Source organism: Podarcis vaucheri (assembly GCF_965113315.1).
Source record: "Podarcis vaucheri genome assembly, chromosome: 11".
NCBI classification, from domain to species: Eukaryota; Metazoa; Chordata; class Lepidosauria; order Squamata; family Lacertidae; genus Podarcis; species Podarcis vaucheri.
This window is the reverse complement of record NC_138749.1, coordinates 34989034-35008041: the sequence shown is the minus strand read 5'-3', so window position 1 is coordinate 35008041 and position 19008 is coordinate 34989034. Positions and strand designations below refer to the sequence as shown.

General features: G+C 42.9%; 2 long non-coding RNA genes across 4 annotated transcripts in view; one reads left to right on the top strand and one right to left on the bottom strand.

Moving 5' to 3' along the window:
* The window catches only part of LOC309514616, a 101018-nt gene that overhangs the window by 11052 nt on the left and 70958 nt on the right, over positions 1–19008 (top strand). For 2 of the 3 annotated variants that reach the window (XR_014212087.1, XR_014212088.1), the window contains exon 2: positions 3516–3564. This is a non-coding gene — a long non-coding RNA (uncharacterized lncRNA). Of the gene's footprint in view, positions 1–3515; positions 3565–7643; positions 11030–19008 lie in introns of those variants that run through there. The other variant, XR_014212089.1, reaches the window with a different exon arrangement.
* On the bottom strand, positions 4273–7655 carry LOC309514617. Its single transcript, XR_014212090.1, has 2 exons — positions 7544–7655; positions 4273–5827 (listed from the first exon to the last, which is right to left on the bottom strand). It is a non-coding gene; the product is annotated as an uncharacterized lncRNA (long non-coding RNA).

Below are 19008 nucleotides of genomic sequence, written 5' to 3'. Positions count from 1 at the left end.
AAAAGCGTTTAAGAAAAGGAAAAGAAAGCCGATGTTGAAGTACTGGCAGCCCAGGCAGACCAAGTGTTCGACAGAGTCCTGACCTACCGCGGAAGAGCACGGAGCAAGTTTACAAAAAACTCAGATGGCCATGAGTGTTTTGCAGAGAAGAAGGCAACAGCTTAAACTCACAATAGCTCGGTTGCCTCAAGAATTGAAGAAAGAAAGAAAAAGGAGTGAGAAGGGAAGGCAGGCAGGCAGGCAGGAAGGCATAGAGAGCAACTCTGTTCTTCGGAAGGAAACATTAAAAAGAAAAATCGTGAAAGTGAAAAGTTTTTTGTTTTGTTTTTAAAGGCGAGCTCTTGATGCAAAGGCAGTTTTTGAAAAAGAAAAGAAAAGAAGAATTCCACGCAGAAATGCATATTTCCCTGCTCTTCCACCACAGGGAAATGTAGCCATTGCTCCCGTTTAGGCTAGACATTTCTAATTTGTTCCGTCTGTCAGAAAAGGGCTGGGAGAGGGTTTGGTGCAAATTCATTATCTCTGGCAACGCATAACGTATAGCAGGGATTGAAAAAGACCGTGGCAATGGACGAACAATAGGGCTTCAGTTCGTGAGCAACAAAAGCGTTGGGGAAACTGGTTGAATTTCAGAGCACGTCCTCCTTTCCAGAGAGGGCTGGGCTAGACCTCGCCAAACCCCCCCCCGCCCCCGTTTTTTTAAAAAAACTTGCAGAGTGGCTCACACATACAATACTTCACTTTCTACTCTGGCGCTTTGTGCAAGCTGTATTGGGAAAAGAAAACTGTTTGTTTAAATCCCCTCTTCATTCTCACCCCCCTCTGGACGGAAAAGGACCCATTTTAGAATCCAGTCGTGCAAGTGTTCTACGATGGAACTTTAAAAAGCCAGTTATAAATAGAGATGACGAAAGGGATGATCCGAATCTTGGGAGACTTTGAAACTGCTTTCTGCGATTTAAAAGGAAGTTTTGGCTAAGGAATCCTTGTTGCTTGCCGAAGATTCCACCACATTCACCTAAGATCTAGGATCTAGGATCAGACTGTCCTTCCCCCCTCCCTCCCTCCTCCCCCCCCAATCTGTTGTAACGAGAAGAAACGAGAAAAAGTAAGTATATCTGCCGACTTCCCACGACTAGCCTTCTTTATAAACTAAATGTGGGGAAACTGGGGAAGGGAGAGAAAGTGTGGACTATGCGAGAACTTTATGCTACAGATGTTCATCTGATTCACGAGCGGTGTGTGTGTGTGTGTGTGTGTGTTACTCTGAACGTGAACTCCATCGGTGTCTGTGTCAGGTTCAGGGCTAGAAAGAGGAAGAGTGAGATAGTTGCTTCATTGAACAGGTTGCATTGTTAGAGCTCCCATTGACTTTCCCTGGAACCGAGGAGGAAGATCAACAGAAGTGGAGAACTTTATGGGTTAACCGGAGAGCTTCTAATGATTTTGGACGTGTGATATGAAACCTGTTGGCGTTGCAGGCACTTCCTCGGGACGAGGGGACTATTAATTAGCACACAGATTGACAGCGAAGGAGGGGGGAGGAAGAGAGAGAGAGAACAGTGAAAAATGGGAAGAGAAAGTGTTCGGTGAAATTAACTCTGGCTGCACATTTGCTTATTTTAGAGAAAGGTGCAAGGGAGGCGTTTTCTCACAATGTATTTAGATCCAAACTTCCCGACTTAGCACCTCCCTTTGATCCCCTCAACTTGGACTTTTGTGGCTATACCAATTGAAAGGTATATTATTTACTTGCATGAGGGTTGAAAAGAGCGAGGAGAGCTGTTGTTGTCTTGTCTTACATCTAGAGAAGCAGTTCTTTCTGTAACTTCAGATAGGCATGACTGATGAAATAATATGTCTAATGAATTCCTAATTTGAAACTCATTCCCTACTTGGACTGCCAAATTTATAAAGAAAGTAGTGTAATTAAATTTATGGCAACGTCAATTTGCCTCGCAAGTGTATGTGGATTTATTTACCTTGGCATTGTTTGCAAGGAGCTTTCGAGGTGTAGATTAGAAGTCGCTGGCAACGTTTTCAGTGGTTTTGCTAGTTCTGAATGAGACGCTCGGGTTGTGGGTTCGAGAGCGCCTGCGAGGAGTGTGATAGCTTGGGAGAGTTGCGAACAGCTCCATGCACAAGTCAGTTAAGGCCCAAACCCTGTACAAGCTTACTTGGGAGTAAATCAGTGGGGCTTGCCTTAAGCAGGCACACACACAGGTTTGCGTCGTAGACCGACTTAGGTGATAGGTTTTGGAGTCGATGTCGCCCTTGGATTTGAGTCGGTTCAGCTAGCGTTGGGTTCTAGATCAGCCTAACTCCCAGACTGCCTGGCTTCGCTGAGCTGCCGGAGTCTTGGAGCATCCAAAGCACAGGTTGCTATTAAGCCAGTGGAGTTTCGCCTCCACTCTCTCTCCTCCCATCCACCTTGAATGCTACTCACTCTAAGCACACCCAGTTCGCCAGCTCCAGCGCGGAACAAAGTCGAGAACCATGTATTTATGCAAGAGGACTCATTAAAAAAAAAAAAAAAGGTGGCAGAGGAGACTGAAGAAGGATACCCAGTATATTCAGGGAAAAGAGCAAATAGTGCTTCTCGTCCTTTTTTAATTTTTTAAACACACGTGATTGATTGGGAGTAGCATTAAGACACCCCCTTTCTCTCCCCCCTCCCTTTTTGGCTGAAGTGATTAACACCATCCTGTGATGCAAAGAAGAGGGGTGGAGTGGGGGTGGCGGTGGCGAGAAGGAATACATGCACGAGCACTGCTCTTCTTTGAGTAAATCTGTAACCAGCCTGAGTCTGTTTAGAGCCAAGCAGCTCCATGAAGCCAGCCGCGATCTGAACCTGCGAGGCTTGAAAACCCAGAGAGAGAGAGAGCGCGTTTTGCATATTTTGAAAGTGGAGGCTAGGTGGAGCCTCCGACCTTTATTAAGCAACTGGCAGCCTACAGCATGTAAATACAGACGCCTCTGCCTCCCCTGCCTCCCACCCCACAAATCAAGCTATTCTTATAATCTCAGTTTAGAAATTCGGCCTCCCTTCTCTCATATTCTGGGCTTTCTATCCCAGTTTACCACTGAGGGTATATACATATATATCTAAAATGAAATATTTAACTCTTCTGACACCAGAAGAGAACATACACCCCTGGTTTTCTTTTCCTGTTCAGTATATAGATTCATCTTAAGAAAATAATATTAGCAGCTCTTTGGAAATGCAGTTTGGAGCCACGGGTCTCAATCCATCAAGAAGTTCTCCTGAGCAGCCCTCATGACGAGAGCTGGTGCAGGCAGCAGGATAATGCCCTACCCCAACACATTAATTTTCGTGGGGGTTGCGCAGGAGAACTTCCTGGAGGATTTTGCCTCTAGGATTCAGTGGATTGGCTGATCTGCTGCTGCTGCTATACAGGCCTTGAATCAGAATGCACTAGCACAATCCATGAATAAACATAAATATTTATTTTTAAATGATCGTTCGCCTCTCTCTCTTTTTGTCTATTTTCCAGAGCCAGACAGAAAGCGACCATCAAATGGAGTGACAATCAGCACATAAAGGTAATCCCTTTTAAACCTAATGATTAAATTAAGAAATGTACGTGGCTGCCGAATAAGCAACAGCACAAAAAAATAGCAAAACATTTGCCTCTGAGAGACATTTTCAGACCCTTTACCTTTCGCGCCCTGGATATTAGGTGTGGCAATACTGCAGACATATGGTCGTAAATATATTGTTTGTGGAAGGTACAGTAGGTATAGAAACCAATATCAGGATTGAAATAAAAAGCCAAGCAGGTACAACGAGACTTCTTGGGGCATGCAGATTCGAGGAATGAAATGACTTTACACGGGGCTCCAAAGAGAGGATTGCAGTTTACGTTTAAGGCTGCAATCCAGTTTCCTCTGAGTAAGTTCCATTGAATTCAATTGGGCTTACTTTTTAGTAGCCATGTGCAGAATTGAGCTGTAAGTGAATTATCGAAGAATCAGGGATTGGAGTGTGTGCTCTTCAGTCTCGGGATTATGGGCATCCTTTCATGGGAGCCTAGTGGGCTTCCTATATAGACACCCCCTTTCCTACCATGAAACCGGACGACTTGTCCCGAAAGCAGAATTTTGGTTCGTAGGAGGTGCAACAGATAAGATCCACTCTCAGGTTAACAGTGCTTGTTTATTCCAAAGGAACCCCTTGCAGGATTCTCCGCCTTTACGTCACAACCATCTGGAGACCCATAAAGAGATTAGAAAACAAGCATGGCAATCACATCCAAATCTACAGGCCATTTATTAGAGAGCCTAGTTAGAGTTCAGGATCTTTCAAATAACGCAGATTGCTTTAAAATGGCGATTCCATCGTTCTCGGTGAATTTTTATTTTAAAATAAGGCTAACCCACTTACTGGAAATGCCTATAATGAAAAACAAAACAAAACCCAGCAACATGGCGGTGTGGGCAGTTTAGCATTGCCAAAGGCTGCATCTCCTGCTTAACCAAATGCGGTTTATTTTACGGAAATACGGAATTGTAAAGAATACCTGGAGAGAACAATTGATTCATAGGCACTGTAGACATTCAGAGACGTCAGGGGTTTTCTACGCTGCCTTAACAACACCTTAGTCTTAAACACACGTAATTGGAAAACCCATTGAAAGCAACTGATAATTCTTCCATGTGAAGATATTAGAATAACGTGCGGATTTCCTAGACACCTGCAAAGCAAAGGAGAAGCAGGGAGGGCGATCCTTTCTGTGTTTAATGATCAGCAAGGTCATCCTTGTGACGTTAGCTGTTTTCACGTCATGAGGGCTCCAAAGGCTATCGATCTGCAAAACGACCCAGGTGTGTTTCTTGATCTACGTGGTAACTGATAGAGGAAAACAAGTCATTCTCTTTTTAAGTGCAGGAGGTGAATAGTAGCAGAAGTCCCATTGAATTCAATGGACCCTGAAGGCAGCGTCAAAATAAATAAGAGCCAAGGCTTGCCTCCTTAGCCAACTTCATTTTAAACGCATTCAGGCGCGTGTACACACGTGTATATATGCCAATATGTATAGCATGCCCAGAGAGACCTCACGTTATCTGAATGTTCTTGTCTCTGATTTTAATGCATCAGCTCATAAGCCTGGTCTGTTATAGCACATGCCCGATCACTCGCACTGCTGCCTCTAGCTACTGCGAAATAAAGTGGGGGGGGGGGGCAGGGCTTTGTTCTGTGTACCTGCCAATTCAAAGAAGCTCGTTATACTTCTACAGACCATCAGAATGAACGTGTGTCTTTATACATATTGCTGCTCAACTCACTAATGCCGCTGGTACCTATGCAGCCTCAGATGGTTAAAAAAAAAAAAAAAGCGCAGCTCACTGCACTGTACATAGGAATCCTCACCATTTTGTTCTGTCTGTGGAAAAACAGAGGCACGGCCTTCTCGTGTCGTCTTATATAACATGACACTGACGCCGTAAGCGTGGTTTACCTGACTATGGCATTTCACGATGCATAATTAACAATACAGGGAGAACACTGAATGAAAACAGTTGTGGCTTGAGTGCATCGTCAGTTGTGAAGGTGCTTTGTTTTTGGAACATTTATAGGTAGCATCAACCTAGGAATCATTTCAATCAATTAATCGGGGACTTTGCCTTGCCATTACTTTATTTTGCTTTCCTTTTGCCTGTATATATGGCAGCATTCATCTTTAGCCGTTGACAAGTCTAATTTCGAGTATTGAAAGTAGGCATTGGGAAAGTAGACATGTCTCGCTCCACAAAACCCCACAGATTTCGCCCTTCAGGGTAGTGACAGGCATGCAGGTTAGATACCCTGGAAAACACACAAGTATAATGCAAGCACGTTAATATGGTGATGGTGGCTGGTTGTGGTTGGTGTGTGGGTGTGGAGTGCACATACACGTAGGTATCGCACACAGGCGGGCGAGCACACACACATACACAAATGTTGCCTTTTTATATGTGAAGGAGAAAATAAATGCTAACTCATGCAGGTATGGCACATTGTAGGAAATATGCCTTTTTAAAATGCACTCTGAAGACTGTCCTCTAAACAATCCTGGACTATATTGAACAGTATAGTATATATTGTTTCCTTTTACCCTTAACATACTATACCTTAACATGCAACAGCAGGACTCCTGGTTCCTTTTGGAGTGTGGGGGCAGACATAGCTCTGCTGAATGTTTAAATATAAACTGCCAAGCGGTTGAAGTGCATTTATTAATTTGATCAGTAAACACCGTGAGATTCATTGTTTCCCATATAATCAAGAGGGCCTGTAATGTTTGCACTTTACACTGGGAAAAATATATAAAATCTCCCTGTCCAAATTCTATAGCAGGAATTCACAGGGTAATGTCCCTTATGCCCCTTTCTGAATGCCTGCTGGGAGGTTAGGGGAATGGGGAGAGGCTGAACAGGGTGTTTATGAACCTTTCAGGATGGAGGGCTTCCCTGGGCATACTGCTTGCCATTGCCATTGCCATCAGCAGCAGTAGGAAGTTTGAAAAACAACCCAGAGTACATTTTCGCTGTGTTTGGACACATCTTCAAATGAAACGGATGCATTAAAATTGGAAAGGAAAGCCGCATGTTCGCTTGCGCTGCTCTGTCCAGAGCTGGGAAGGGTCAAGGGAAAGACGGGAGAAATGTGCTATGTGTGAAAAGGGCGAGCGGGAGCGCGCGTCGGTTGGAGAGGGGGATTTGCTGGAAACAGAGAGCAGCTCGGAAAGGAAGAGAGGGAGCGAGGCTTGAGCAGCCTGCTCTTTGCAGCATCCGCCCCCCCTCCCCGCGCGCGTAAACTGCGTTGTGCAACCTCCACGGTGCAAGTAGCACTGGCGGAGAGGGGCTTGTAGCCCCCGAGCAGGGAGCGAGAAGTGAAGCCATTTCCAAAGCGCCAGACGGGCAGAGCGAATTAGCAATGCAATGGCACCTCCGCTCGCGCTGCGTAAAGACGCGCGTAGATTCCCAGTCCCAGAAAGCAGGCCCTGCTTTAAGCAGTCATCGCAGCAGCAGCGGCAGCGAGCCGCGAGTGCCTGGCTCAGTCACACACATCTCCCTGCACAGCACATGCAGAGTCTGCCAGGAGAGAGAGAGAGAGAGAGAGAGAGAGAGAGAGAGAGAGAGAGAGAGAGATGCAGGCAAAGGCGCCTCTCCTCTCCTTTCCCCACCCCGCCCTATTTCCATGCCGTTCCCCGCCTCCCCCGACCTGAAACGCTTTTATCTGTCCTTAGAGAGAGATTCCTCCTAGTCTTTGGATATTAGAGAGATCTGCGCTAGCAACGGGGAAGGTAAAAGACCGCGATATATATATATATTTCCCGCCCCCTCTCTCTCCTCCCGGTAGCGCTAGAGAAGGCGATCCTGTGCTGGTTGGGAGAGTAGGAATGGTGTTCCGAGGGTGCTGCTGCCGCTGCTGCTGCCGCCGCCGCCGCTCTTCCCCATGGCGCGGAGGGGGCAGATCGCTGATCGCTCATGCATAGCAATAACCGGGTGTACTTGAGCTTCCTCGTGACATCATCATTACCTTGGTCTCCCGCGGTCCAGGACCTCTGACCTTGCCGGGCTGGTCAACATTTTTTGGCACTGCAAGCCCTCCAATGATAGCCCTTTTCTCCTTCTTTCAGACCGGGGGCAGCAGCAGCAGCAAGCCAGCCAGCAAGACCTGCAGCTCCTCATGCGCAGCAGCTCTGGGAATCCTGAGAAATCGTGGATCTTGCTTCCTCCCCCACCTCCCCTTCAAAACCCGCAAGATATTTGCTGCCACCATTTGGTTAAAATAAGAATTTTTAAGAGCGCTCTGATGCATAATCCGCAAAAGAGATCAGGAGGGAGAGCTGGATCCTCGCACCACCACCACCATCATCTTGTCAATTTCTGCTGAAATGGGAGACACTCCCACACCCCCTGCTTCCTCCTTGCTCTGCGCTGGAAATTGCCGATGGCTTTACATCTTTATAGAGGCTAAAGACTTTTCACGAGAATGAAGCAATTTACAATGCAAATAGAGGCCTGTGGAGGGATGGATGCTTCGCACTCTTAACAGCTTGATGCACCTTAATAGCTGGTTTTACTTTCTGATATTAAACAGATGAATAGTTGGTCCATCGCTGCCGGAAATCGCTGGCTTTAAAGGAGGGAGAAAGAGAGAGAATGGGGGTAAAAGAGAAAGAGACAAGAAAAGTTCGGAATAAAACTTTGAAGGAGACGGATCTACTTGGGATGTGGTATTAGAAGCACACACAAGTCCAGACACTTTGAAGCAGGTGACAATTGCGCTGAAAGGATGGATATTTTAAGGCACGGCTGGTGTTCTTGGAGAAGTCTATTTGCAGAAACAATCTGGATTCTAGAGAAGGAGGGGCGGAAAAGACCCTCCAGTCGACCTCAGAGCATATGAGGGAAGCGAGTTGTTATCTTTGGTTATCTAGCTGTATGAGTGTGTTGGTCTTCATAAAGCTAGATAACCGAAAGTAAAAACTCCTTCATGATCTTCGTGCTGCACAAGGAAACGAGAAACTCCAGCAAGAGACAGACCCAGCCATGTCAGGAATTCTTATTGAATGGCACCTTTTCTACAGCTCAAGGCGAGAGAGAGAGAGAGAGGACGAAATTCAGTGACATACGAGTGCCAAATCTATCTGTACATGTATACATGTACAAGATGACAGGCACAGGATGATGAAGAGTAAAGCATACGCTGCAAAGAGGATATGGTGCTCATGGTAAACAAATGCATGTGCAAGTTTTTGCTGTTCTGGGAGGTGGGGGATGATTAAGTTAATACTTTAAGTTCTGATGTAATTATTTTCCAGCGGTTGCACGCTTCTTCAGAAGCAAGTTCCATTGAGTTCAATGAAACTTACTCCTGGGTAAGTGTGTACAAGACTGCAGTCTTTGCTAAACATTGAGAAACGATTAGCATGTGTTTGGAAGCATAATGCTGTGGCCTGTGTGCTTTTAAAGTATTTATAATTTATTTTTTAAGGTGTGTGTGTGTGTGTGTTTGTTTGTGTGTAGGGCCAAACTCTGCCTGTGAAACTTTAAAAAGTTTTGTAGTGTTGCTGGGTATGTTGTTATTCCAAGAGACGAAAGCCAAAGCCTAAAATAAAAAAATAAACATTTGGATTGAAGAATAAGGCTAGGTTAATCATTTCGGTCTACCAAGGATCTGGTAGAGTTCCACAAAACTGGGAGGGGGGGAGGAGGAAGCTGAAGGTTGATTACTATTACCATTACTATTATTAAAAAAATTGGGGGGGGAATCCACCAGCAGACCAGTCTTCTATTCAAAATGCAAGCACAGATGCTTCTCTGTTCCAAAAGGGTTTCCTTGAGGAAGCTACTGAAGCAGAAAAACGTGATGGAGACGAGACTGCCTCCGCCCTTGTCAAAGTGTTAAAAAGTAGTCTGTGTCTTATTCTGCGTCTAGTATTAGAAATGAAAGTGACATTTACGCCAAAACCCACGTGTGCGCCTGCTCTCTTCTTGTTTAAGGATGATCAGATCTATCCAGGAAACTGCTCAGGCATCTCAAACTGAAATAATTAGGACGTATATAGACCTGACCAAAGGAGAGAGAGAGAGAGAGAAGGCAAGGGGGTGGGGAATCTGAGGGGTCTGGTCTTGCCTAATTGATTCCGTTAAACGGAATGCCTGAGATGTGAACGGCTGGACGCTCCCATTCCCACGCTCGGGGGCAAGTGGCAAAGCTATGGGCCCGGCAGCCTATGACAGACAGCCCTGTGGGGGTTGCCTATGAAAAAAACATCAAGTGCACCACACCAGACTCATCTCCATCCCTTAAGAAAGTGGAGGCATTTCCCACCCACAGCCATCTGCAGGCTCCCAAGTGGGGACCCCAACTGTTCTGTAGCTGCCTGCCACTGTCTGTTTCTGTTAATTCTATAACCACTGTTTCAGCTACTCATAATCAAATGTAGCTTTGCTTCTGAGATGGAAATTTTCTACAGTGAAGCTCACAAAAGAAAAGTGGTGGGAAGCAAGGTGTTTATATATTTCCTTGGCAAATCCTCTCCCTCTCTACCAACCCCCCCCCCCAATATTTAATTTTAATTTTAATTACTGCACTTTGCAATTTTTTTATAAAAAAAGAAATTATATTTAAACCAGCTTGTTTTGGAAGTGCAGTCTTTGCCCCTGGGATGCTCCCAAGATAAGAAAGCAGACTCTTTATTTCTGATAAACTTCGGAGCCACCCTAGGCCAGAATACACCCTGTGCATATGTGTGTGCATGTGTAACACATGTGATAGCAAATTCCTATGTGTTTTTAATCAGCAGTAAGCCCCAGCATATAAACTTGCAGCCAGTAATGACATGCACTTGGCATTTAAAAATAAAATAAAAGCAAGGATGTGGCTTTAAAGTAAGGCACCGTGGCCTGCAGACATAAATGATTTTGCAAGAGCTTAGTTTTAAGGAGCTTAGCTTGTTACAGTACTTTGCGCTGAATTTTGGATGGCGAGACTGTTTACAAAAGAGCCGTTTTGGCTGCTGTGCACGTGCCAGAGTTTACTACTCTAGTGACCAATGAACAGTCCCCTTGTTTATTTACTTTGGAAGTTCTGTTTGTGTGACCAGCCTCTCATTGTTAAGTGCCTTGCTGCCTTCCCCCCTCTTCTTTACTGCATGTCCAGGGATGCTGTTTACCTAGGGTCATTGTCTACTACAATTAACATTTACATTACAAAGTGTGTAGTTTTCTTAAAGAGGTTCAATTAAGGTAACAAGATGTTGTCTGGGGAAATCTTTTGATTAGCAAAAACAAAAAAACCAAACAAAAAACCTAGTGGAGTGAAATTACTTTTACTTTGTGAAATGAGATCTTATTTACCTCTTGGTCCTTTTCTGTACATTTGTTAAGGAAAGCACCTAAGGATTCCCCCCCCCTTTTATGATATAATTCTGTGTTAGCCATTGTCACATCAGAATTGTTTTGTACCCTGCTAATGTTACATGAGTATATATCAATAAAATACATTTTAATGTTATTTTATTATTATTTATTATTTCTCTTCCACCGATTTGACACAAAGTAGGTTAAGTTCATTTATTCATTATTATTTTTACTCCGCATGCTGTCAACCTATAACAATTGTGAGAAAAGTTCAGTTTGGTTTGTGATTTACAATATTTCAGTCAAAATGATTTTGTGGCAGTAAGGTGATATTTCTTTTGAGAGCTTGAAATAGCCTGCAAACATAAAGCTTAGTCCACAGAAGTATAAATATAATCTGAGCAGGCCTTTGATGGCTAGCTTTAACACTGGAAGAGCCCAGATCAAATTTATTTAGCATACCATTGCATTGTAAAACAGTTGGGAGTGAAGTTGCAGGCTTGCGTGAGTATGCATGTTAACTAGTGGGAACCAGCCTCATTCTTTTTTGAAAAGAGAGCACCAGATTGCTCTGCAAGGCCAATGTTAAAAAGGCAGCTGAATTTAACACCATCTGGAAGAAAAGATCCCTTCACGACTTTCTCACACCGTCAGACAAAACTAGTGTCTCTTGTTCTGAGCCCTTGTCTATGCGGCCATACAATACTGAGTCATTATACTTTTGCTGAGAGAAAATTTGAGAACACAATATGGGTAACCAGTGAATGACCAAGTTTCATTGTGCCCGCTTAAGTCGATTGAAACCTACGTCTAGAGCCATGAATGGCAGTATTGTTTTCCTCACTAGGGCTATGCTAAATGTCAGCACAGTGTAAAGAAAAACTTGAAGTCTGCAAATAACTTACCAGATCTCAATTATAATATTTTCCCACACTAGAACTAATATCATTGCTAGGCTGTACAATGCACAACATAACAAAAAAGCAACTAAAAAAGGGGGTCTTCATTTAAAAGTTATTTCAGGCAAGCAAACTCCCCCCCCCCTTTCTTTCTTCCCAGTTTGGGATTTTGAATTGCTGAGGTAGAGCTTGGGTAATCCTTTCTCTAGAAGTTCAAGTTGCAAAACTGCTTCTCAAGTAATCTAGAAAATAAACAGCATATACAATCTGTATTCTTAAAAAATGTTTCAGCTGGCTGGTTTCATAGTAATGATAGCCTAGAAAGTTTGCTGTGGTTAGCTCTCCAGTTTACTATATTTAGGGCTTCTCTTTGAATATTAATCAGTTTGAGCTTGACAAACAACACAGTGTATGTGAGAGGAGCTTTAATGAGGAATTACAGGGGCTTGCCCATACAGGATTGGGTGCCACAATAGTGCTTCACAATGAAATACTTTGCTTTCATCGCTTTAAGAAAATTTATAATGATAACTTATAATGGATCTAACCAGTCCAGCCTTTGATTTAGCATTTAAAAGGGGCAATTGGTGAAATTTTAAAAAATAAATCAGTAGTTTGTGATGTTATACATAATTATGCTGCTTTTGTTTTAATTCTTACTCTCTCCACTATTTTGTTCGCCATTAAGTTTTATTGTATTTTTTTCAAAAAAACCCACGCTTTTGTTGAGTATTCCAGCTATCAACACCATGAATTATAAAGGACTAATTAACTAGATGAATAGTAAAATGTGATCATAATGGATTACAAAATACTGTTGGTTGAGAGGAAGGGGTGGCAGAATCAAAATGGTTTACCAAAAGTTAATAGTAAAATGTTTTCTTTTCTTAGTGTTGTATCCAGCTATGCTCTATTTGGGTTGACCCATTGAAATTAATTGACATGACTAACTTGGGTACATTCATTTCCATGGGTCTGCTATGAGTATGATTTATATTGAATACAACCCTTAACAATTATAGGTTAGCCATACTCAAAGTACACCCATTGAAATTAATGGGCATGGCTAACTTTGGTATAGACATTTCAGTGTGGGTCTACTCTACTTGGGTAATAATGATTTTTAAAAGTTTTGAACATAATTCACTTCCAAGAGTGCATGGCACTGGCCAGAGTCCTCAATTCACTAAGGTTGCAATATTATACTCACTCACCTGAGAGTAAATTCCATTGGGATCATTAGAGTTTACTTTTGAGTAGACATGTATAGTATTGCTGTTCACTGGAGTAAGCTATTTCAGCTGTAGGCCCCAAATAAAAAAAAATTATGCATAATAACTAGCCAACAACAGCCAACAATTTTTTTAAAATCAACTGTAAGTCTGGGTACTCAAGGGAAGGTCTGAATGAACAAGTAGAGAACTGGACCACAAAGTTTGTGTTTCTAAATATTTATTCGGAAGTATGATCCATGGAACCATTGGAGTTTATTTCCACATACTGTAAAGGAACATAGAACTAGGGGGTTCATAGGATGTCATTGGCTAAAATAATAGTTGTCATCTGTACATTTTGGGTGCTTTTAAACAAACATTTCATAAACATCTTTAATTTTACTCTGTTGCTTAATCAGTGTTTCTCTGTCAAGGAAATGGTGGATTTACTGGGATTTCTTGCCTACTTCTCATTTAATTAGGGTGGGGCAAGAGGGAGGTTGTGAAGGAGGTAGCAAACAGAAAGTAACCCTAAGAATAAAAGGGCATTCACATTTTGAAAATGCACATTATTTTTTAAATGATTATCTAAACTGACTGGGAGTGCATTTCACAATACCAACACATGTATATTATTTACCTTTTGATAACGATGATGGATTTTTGACATCTTAATACATTTCAATTGTGTGGGACTTAATTTTCTAGTAAAATATGCCAGTAAGAGTTTCTTTTATGGACTTTGCCAAGACTGAAGTTTAATCCAAGACTCATAAATTGCTTCCAGCAGCAATTTACTGTTAACCTCAATGTAAACAGGGTTATGACTCTATCCAGGACTCTGTCTGACTCTGTCCAGTTCTTTGTCTGAAGTACCTGTATGGAAGTTGATGTGCAGTACAATCTTATGTATGCTTACTCATAAGTAAGTTCTCTTTAGTCAGATGGAGCTTATTCCCAAGTGAGCAGACACAAGGCCTTAGTCCCATTAGCTGCAGTGGAATTACACAAGATTACATCCAAATCTTCCAGCTTTGTAGTTTAGGCTGCAAATCTGTTTTTTGTTTTAATGCACAGTATGTTTAAATCAGGAAGACCTTCTTTAGTCACATATTTTACTGAGCCGAGGGTCTGATCTGTTTCAGGCCCTATGGAGAGATCCACAGATCACAGGAGGGACACCTTAGCTTGGGAAGTTCCCAGAGCAGTAACCCTTTCTAGTCTGTTACCCCAAAGACAACAGCATACAACCTTGTGGCACCTTACAGACTAATTCTTTTGTCATGGCATAAGCTTTTGTGGACTGCAGACTACTTCATCAGTTGCATTAAGTGCTATTCTGATACACACACAAACATTTTGTGGGGTGGAACTGTAAGCAGTGAGGTCAAAGAAAAATGGAATACAGATAGCCCAGGCAGTGACAATTGTGTTATTAATATTATTGGTTTTCATGTTATAGTTCTGCTATTATCCTAGGTGGGTATAAGCAGAAGCCTTTCTTGGTTAGTGGCTCTGGTTCCCCTTTCCAAAGCTAGCTGCTCTCCTGGATAGCCCAGAGGAGTGAGGGCTCCGGCTGGAACAGAGAGCCGTGTTGCTGTTGTTGCTGCTCAGCCTGACTCCATGCTGGTCGTTCCCTAGCACCGTGCAATGTGATCTTAGTGCAGCCCTTTATGAAAGATGCTGAAGATCATTGAGGGCAGGGAGGAGGTGGACAGACAGGCAGCTGGCCTGCTGAATTCCTGCCGCTTGTTGCTTAATGACCTGAGGCTACAAGAAGAGAAAGGAAGGGGGGGTGAGAGTTACCTGCAAAGATGCTCAAAACCAAACCAGCACCAGACAAAAGAGGAAGGAAAGTTTTTTGCTGTTTTTTGTATTATTATTACTGCTTTGGTTTTTTTCAATCCCTCTCGTGAGCTGAGAATATCAGATTACTGTATTCTGATGCGTGTGTGCGTTTTTCTGGGGAGAAGGCTAGGCTAGTTCAAAAGAAGGTGCACTTGACTCAACCGTTTGAGGACGGATGCTGCTGCTGCGAGAACTGGCGTAGTAATGGCAGCGAGCGGGCCGCTGGGCAGTACCAGGCTGCTGTGTGACAAGCACCAGTTGCCTCTCAGGCGCGAACAGTGATTGGTGTTTCCCGGGAGACGGGATGGCTGATCTCCTAGGCTGGCGCGCGCTCTCTCCTCCCTCTGGTGCAGGCTCTGCCTCTGCTAGTGCAATGCAGCGTCTTCCCTGTCCTCTGCCTTGTCAGGTTAGGCATGTCAAAGTTTCCTACCCCCACCCTGTACTCTCTGTCTCTCTCCCTCTCTCTTTATGCCCTTAGGTTGCTGGCTTTCCTTTTACCAGCCACTTCCCTTTGCAAAGGCACCCGGTTTGCACTGAATGTATTACTTTCCTCTTTAGTTGCTCCATCACCACCGTCATTTTAAACACGCAATAATCTAGTCCATGGGTAGGCAAACTAAGGCACCGGGGGCCAGATCCGGCCCAATCGCCTTCTAAATCCAGCCAGCAGTTGGTCTGGGAACCAGTGTGTTTTTACATGAGTAGAATGTGTGCTTTTATTTAAAATGCATCTCTGGGTTATTTGTGGGGCATAGGAATTCATTCATTATTTCCCTCCCCAAAAATAGAGTCTGGCCCCCCACAAGGTCTGAGGGACAGTGGACCGGCCCCCTGCTGAAAAAGTTTGCTGACCCCTGATCTAGTCCTCCGATGAAGATCTTACAAAAGCTGTAGCCTCTTCCCATTAGATACCCCTGCAAAGTTACTGGCAGTTATTGCTCCTTTTGATTTGTTACTCTGACTCTGTGAAAATCGCCTCCATAGTTAGATGGGGTGGCCGGGTTTGGTGGTGGGGAGAACACAGCACTTCTCATCTACATTTCTTTCATCCAGTAGGCACAGAGTGACATCTATCTTTTAGTGGCATCAAGGAAACATTGCAATGTGGAGTCTTTAATAGCACCGTGGAAGCAAACTGGCTTTAGTGGTAGTGATGTTGTTTTGTTAGATTGTCAGTTTTTAACACCGCTTCATTGGTTAAATTCCTCTTCGGAGATTCTTCTTTTTTTTTCAGCCAGCTGAAGCTTTGGCATAGACAAGTCAAACATTTCTGATGCTATATAGGGATGTACACAGGTGTTTTGGCTTTGTAGTCATGTTTTTCAGAATGCAAGCCTTCAGTCCTTCTGCTTGCATGACAATCTAACACATTCTTAATAACAATGAAATGTCAGATAGGTTTTTAAAATTGAAGTTTCTAGTCCCTAGGACTGTATCCGTTTCCCAGCAAGCTGTAACATTTACAATTTGTTCCACTCATGGAGGGAATAACACCTACATATGTAGTTCTCTCTCCCTCCTCCAGTCTTTGCAAAATGTAGTCTGCACTGGCTAGCTGCACCTTTGTTGCTAGGTACAGTAAAACATGTCTAGAGGTGGCTTTAAAACATTCCGTGTCTTAAGTACTCACTAAAGCCAGTTAATAACATCATGCATGGACATTTAAACTTGTTGTAAGTTCCAGAGAGGATTAGAGGGAAATCATGCTGTGCGCAACTAATGATACCATCTTAACTCTTCAACTGGGAGTTAAATCCACCCACCTCAGTGTGGCATGGAGACTGCTTTCTCCCATGCCAATAGGCCAAAGAGGAAGGGAAGAAAGAATTTGACTTGAGCTTAAAGAGAAAACCAGTCAAAGAGCATAAGAGGACAAGTACACATTTCCTTCTGGTTTCAATAGGGCTGGCAGATTGCAGCCTTCAATGGATGTTGGTCTGTTACAATAAGTCATACACCTGCTGAATTTGTCAAAGCAAATGTTTTACTTACACTGGCAACAATGTTTCCCCCCCTAATGACTAATTGACTAATGTTGAGTGCCCAGGATATGGGCAGTGCTAAATTTCTTATTCTAGAGGCAGCTGATGAGCTATAACTTGGAATACTACCTTAATGGACTTTCTAATAAGCTGATGAAGAAGCCAGAGTTGTATGTGTCTGTGTATCCTTAATTAGCCAAGGTCCAGAATATGGAAATAATACTGTTATTTATGGAACTGTTGACATCAGCAGGGTCTGTTATTGTGTATATTCTCTGTTTGTCCAGTGTGCTTTTGTGAGCTTGAGTTTATTTTATTGAAAAATAGACACTCTGGAAACATACTTCTTTTTAAAAAGTAGCATTCTAATACCTGCTGGTATCCAGCTCTATTGCTCAGTGTTATCTGTTTTTAATTATAGTGGCTGGTTGGCTTCCAAAATGTTAAGAGATTCTGTTTGCAAAATAGGTAGAGGCTCCGGAAATGGTTCTACAATAGGTGTTTATGTGGTCACACCCATACATTGTACAGTTCATCTACAAAATTGCCGGTATATGGGCATCTGTACACGCTGCATGCTGGAATAGTTCATACATTCTCAATTCCTCCATCTTGTGAAATTTTTTATACTTACAAGTAACATTGCATGTATTCACAATGGCCCATGCTTAGAGAGAAGACAGTTATTTTTAGTCTTGACTAATGTATGCATATGTGAGTAAATGCCTGTGTGCATAAATATGTCCAAATATGTATTCTGGCAAATAGATAGACAGGCAGCTGTTGCTAAAATTAGAGGCCTATGTTGTTAAGAAGTAAGCAAACGCTATAACAGGAACCAACTACATAAGTATTTCATTTCACATTACAACTGGAAAACACATCAATTGCTCCAGTTTTTTTTAAAAAAAAGTTTGGGGAGCAATTTGCACATTATGACCCCACAACTGCTCTGCAAGCCAAACACGGGCAAACAAGTTGCTTATCAGCAACAACAACCAGAGTCCTCAATCCACAAATACATATTTATTGGGAGGACATTTGCTTCCACTAAATGTATTTCAGGTTGGGATGTTAAGAAGACAATCCATATCACCCTGAATTCAGCAGCAAAGATCCCACTGATTGGAATAGTTGCAGTCTGAATCCCATGTATCTGGAGATTAATCTAATGCAATGTATTAGATCACTTTTTGTACTTTATGACAATAGCATCCATTCTATGTAGATATTGAAAATATGCCTGGAGGACGTCACATAGGATTAGGTATGGGATGATTGCCAGGTATTATTGGCTGTGTTGGCAATTGTCCCATAATACTTGTCTAAGCACAAGCCAAAACCAACAAGGAATCTTGCAATTCCTTAAGGACTAGCAATTTTCATTATGCCAATATTGTTTCAGTGCGGTGTTAGCTAGAAAGAAGGAGGTGATAGATCCTCTTCAGTATCATTGATGTCTTCTACCATCATAAGTATATTGTATTAATAGAACATGCTTGCTTACACTATTGAACCTTTTAAAACAGAAGATAATATATGTCATGAAGACACCACATGTAAATAACAAGAAAGCATTCCCTAAAATATTAAAACCCCATAACTCAGTGGCAGAACACAGAGAGCCAGTGTGGTGTAGTGGTTAAGAGGGGGACTCGTAATCTGGGGAACCAGGTTCGCGTCTCTGCTCCTCCACATGCAGCTGCTGGGTGACCTTGGGCCAGTCACACTTCTTTGAAGTCTCTCAGCCTCACTCACCTCACAGAGTGTTTGTGGTGGGGGAGGAAGGGAAAGGGGAATGTTAGCTGCTTTGAGACTCCTTCGGGTAGTGATAAAGCAGGATATCAAATCCAAACTCCTCCTCCTCCTCCTCCTCCTCCTCCTCCTCCTCCTCTTCTTCTTCTTCTTCTTCTTCTTCTTCTTCTTCTTCTTCTTCTTCTTGTCTCAGGTTCAGTCCCTGGCATCTACACATAAGAAACTCCGCAGAGCTACTGTTAGTCTATGTGGGCAATGCTGAGCTAAATAGACTGAAGGTTTGACTCTGTCTAAGGCAACTTCTGAAAAATGGCATAGAAAAAGCTAGTTTATTTTGTTGTTCTAAAGCCACATCCATCCATTGGTAAAGCATTTCTAGCATGGCTTACAGAAAGATGGTTTACAGCAAGTATAGTGTCATGAATTTTAAAGCAA